Genomic DNA, 4,292 nt, shown 5'->3' on the forward strand with positions numbered 1-4,292 from the left:
TTGAAACGCCTTGCATAGTCCACTCTCGGGTTTGTCTCCCTCCCAATGTATCGAATCTGTGGTGGCTCGGGAGGTGCTCGTGTTTCTCTTGATTGCTGGAGCAATCTCATCACATAGCTTCTTCTTCTCGGTCTGGCTTGGTTCAGCATGTACTCTCCTAGAGTAGCATCGTCGGGAATGTCATCGGAGCTGTCACCAGTTTGACGGCTCCTTCGGGATCTGGTTTCATCCATTTTCTGCAAAATGAAATGATTCTTGGAAAAAGAGTGAATTTGGGTGCTAATTTTAACAAATTAAGATCTGTTATACTAATACTAGTATAAAGAGATTAATTAAAATTATTAGCAAACAAAATTGATATTAAATCAGAGAAATCGAGTAGTTCATGACTAAATTCGGATTTTTGATGTCCTCAACATAGAAATCTTCTAAAAATCGGTTTTTATGAGCAATTTCCATGTGAATTCTAAAGATTACCCAATCCTAATCACTAATCACACAAGACTAAATCAAATTCATCAATTTTGCTGTTCCAAATTCGATTTTTATGAAGCATGAAGAATCCAAATTTCAAAAATCTCAATTCCTCTTAAGCTAGGTGCTAAAATCGATTTTTAGATAACCTAAATGGATAATCTATTATCCTTAAACTATTTCCACCATCAATAGACCAAGATTCTGGGTTTTTAAAGAAAACCCTAAGTTCAAAATCGAGTAAGAATGGTGAGTTTGAGGTTCATATCTTGCTGGAAAGAGAGAATTGATGGCATAATTGAAATCAGCTTCGAAAAAGAGTGAGGTTTGAGCCAAAAATCTCTTAAAAAGCTTAAGAATTGAAAAATGTGTTCTTCTTCCTAAATCTCTAAGTTTTTTTTTTTTTTTTTTTTGGAGAAGAAGAGAAGAAAGATTTTTGATCCAAAAATTTTGTTTCTTTTCTTTAAAAAGCGTTTTTGAAACAAAAACGGAAAAATTCTGGAAATTTTTAAGTTTACGGGAACTTACCTTTTCTTGTTTGCACATTAGGAAAGTTTAAAACTTACGGAGGATCTTTTCGGGTTTTACCGGGAACATTTCGGGAAACACCGGGAATCACCGAAAAACGTCACAAATCCGCGACATCACCTCAACGACCAACGGCCGTGGTCAGGAGACGCGCAACCGCGGTGGATGAGGGCTCGGCCGCGGTCGCATTCACGTTGCCGCGGTCGATGCACCTTTTGTCGCGGTCCCGTCAGTTGCGACCGCGGGTCTTCCTCCTGCGGCCTATTTTTCAATCTTCTCGTCTTTACCGGGCCGAGCAGCTAAAGACCTACCTTTTTCTCTTTGGTTTTTCTAATTTTCTGATTTTTTTTGTGTTTTTGTTTTATAAAATACCTAAAACTTAAAAAGAAAAAGAAAGCATAAATTCTAAAATGGAAAAGAAAACTAAAAGAAAGAGTACCTAAATGGGTTGCCTCCCATTAAGCGCTTTTGTTTTAAGTCGTTTACCTCGACGTAAGCATGATGAATCAGGCTGATTTGAATGGCACTCCACTTGATGTGCCTTTATCACTTCCGGTTGGTGGAGGTTTTACTTCTTCCCCTTGAAGAGAAATCTTCTTACCTTTAATCTTCTTTCGGACCTTAATGTTGTTCAGAACCCTTTTTGTGTTTTCGATCAGCTCCTGGATTTGGTCCTCACTAGTTTCTGTTGCATGTGGTGGAATGATGATTTTGATCTTTGCAAAATCTTTCGGCTTCTCCTTTTCTTTCTCTTTTGGCCTGTTTCCTTTGCTTGGAAATTCATCTAAGATAGTAGGATAGTACCTTTTTCTGTCCACATTGAGGAAAACAGCACGCCGGTTTGCGTGATCGATTATTGCTCCCACCGTAGCTAGGAATGGCCTCCCAAAAATGAGTGGCCTCTCCTTGTCTTTATCCATCTCCAGGACTTGGAAATCTGCTGGAACAATCTTATCTCCCACTAGAACTTGTAGGTCATGAATCGCCCCTTCAGTATCTTTTTGAGATGAATCTCCAAAGATAACCTTAACCGTCGATGTCCTTAAGGTTTTTATGCCCAATTTTTTGGCAAATGTCTTAGACATTATGTTGACATTGGCTCCGGAATCGCACAAGCAGTCTGTAAACTTTATTCCTGAAATGAAACACTGGAAAACAAAACGTCCCGGATCATCGGCTTTGGTAAGCCTTTGAAACGGTGATCGTTCGGGTACCTTAAACGGTGGCTGCTTGGGATCGATATCCTTGTACAGTGCTACAAAGATCGGGATTTCTTCTTCCTTTCCATCGGTTCCGGACTCTTCTTCGGGAAATGTGGTTATGGCGTTGCAAAACTTCTTAGGGTTATCTTCAACTCTTCCTGGAAGAACTCCACTTTGCCTCTTCATAGAGTCGGCTGTTTGGGCAACCTGCACATCTAACTTTTTTACGTGCGAAGATAAAGATTCAAACTTACCATTCAGATCATTGTACATGCAGTCCACTTTCACGTTCACGTCTTTAGATGCTTTTTCGTTCGTCATAACGAGTTGTTGGATTGACTGTTCAAGTCTACCGATTTGTGAAGCTAGCTGGTTCGTCGTGACTCCCTGCTGTTGTACGAATTGATTGTTAAAATTCGTACCTTGGTAGTTATATGGCTGTCGCGGTTGGTATGGTACTATTCATCCAAAGTTTCCGCCTTGACACTTGTTTTGAAATGATTTTTGCTGAGGTGGATAGTAATGATCTTGAGGATTCTCCACATTTGGATTGCGGTAAGAGAGATTGTTGTAATTTGCATTCCGGAAGTTGTTGTTGAAGTTGTTGTTGGAGCGATTTTGGTATGGCACTAGTGCTCCTACGTAGTTCACATCTTCTTCTTGAAATGCTTGATTAATGTGATCGATATCACTAGGTCCTTCATCTTCTGCGCCATTGTTGGTTTCACAAGCATGGATCGGGCGATTGTTGCTCCTCAGAAGCTGGCTCACCATGTTCTTCAACTCGGTTATCTCCTTGTTGTCTGTTCCGGCTTGCTTCATCGATCGATCATATTCAGGACAATCATTGCTATTGGCTTGAGCCAAATTCTCGATGAGGGCTCTTCCTTGAGTTATCGTCTTTTGCCCAAAATCTCCATTGCTAGCTGTATCAAGTGAAAGTTTGTATTTTGGTTGCAAACCTCGATAAAATGTGCTCAGCAAGCTTGATCCATGAAATCCATGATGAGGGCAATCTCGTTCATACCTTAAAACGTTCCCAAGCTTCATAGAAAAATTCAGTTGGCCCTTGTTGAAAGGTTGAGATCTTTGTTCTCAAATTGTTCGACCTTGACTTAGTGTAGAAGTGGTTCAAGAAAGCAGTTCTACATTCTTCCCAATTAGTAATCGATCCTGCAGGCAAAGACTTCAACCAACGGTGAGCTTTATCTGCTAATGAAAAAGGGAACAACTTACACTTTAGATAGTCAGGTGGAATTTGGTTTTTTCTCATCATGCTGCTAATTTCTTCAAAAAGCTCGATATGGTCCATTGGGTGCTCAGAAGGAACTCCATGAAATTGGTTTTGCTTCACCAATGAGATGATTTGAGGCTTGACTTCAAACTCATTCCGGTTTGGAAATGGTACTTGAATCGCAGATCGATTCTGAAAATTTTGAGTAGGTGCATCAAAATCAGCTATGCGATGGTTCCTAGCTTGTCTTCGGTGTTGATTTGCTGGCGGAATGGGGCGGTGAATGCGTTCATTCGGCTGCATTGCTGGGTGGTCACCATCGGCTACATTGATGGGTGGATCAAGGTCTTCACGTCCTTCTCTCTCTCGGTTCTGGTGGTTTCTTGGAAGAACCTCATCCTCCTCTCCATCTTGTCGAGCATGATCACCTTCTATGTGATCATTCTCTTTGTTTTCTCCATGTTCGGACCCGTCTTGGTCCATATTTAAATTTCGATTAATAGGATCTCCAGGCTGGTCGTCGTTGTTGCGTTCGTCTAAGCCTTCGAAGTTCTCTTTCGTGTCTGTCTATCTTGTCTAGAATTTGAATGTCTCCTGCAGGTCTACGCCTGGTATTCATGCAATTCAGAGAAAGACAAAAGAAGGGAAAGATAGTTCAGAAAAACTTTAAGAAAGAACTAGAGATCAGGTGTCTAGAACAGAAGTTAAAACAAGAAAAATAGCAAAAGGCAGCGAAACAAATTCCCGGCAACGGCGCCAAAAACTTGATGCGGTGCTGAGTGTGTCAACTACGTGAGGGAACAAGTTTTACCCTTAACAAAACAAAAGAAAGCCGCAAGTGCACAGCTAATCTG

At 40.8% G+C, this 4,292-nt stretch overlaps 1 non-coding gene across 1 annotated transcript; it reads left to right on the forward strand.

Moving 5' to 3' along the window:
- The first annotated feature begins 3,201 nt into the window (after positions 1-3,201).
- On the forward strand, positions 3,202-3,306 carry LOC112086006. The gene has a single exon (XR_002899242.1). It is a non-coding gene; the product is annotated as a small nucleolar RNA R71 (small nucleolar RNA).
- Positions 3,307-4,292: the final 986 nt, after the last annotated feature.

The sequence above is a fragment of the Eutrema salsugineum genome, unplaced genomic scaffold (assembly GCF_000478725.1).
Source record: "Eutrema salsugineum unplaced genomic scaffold, Eutsalg1_0 scaffold_25, whole genome shotgun sequence".
Taxonomy (NCBI): Eukaryota; Viridiplantae; Streptophyta; class Magnoliopsida; order Brassicales; family Brassicaceae; genus Eutrema; species Eutrema salsugineum.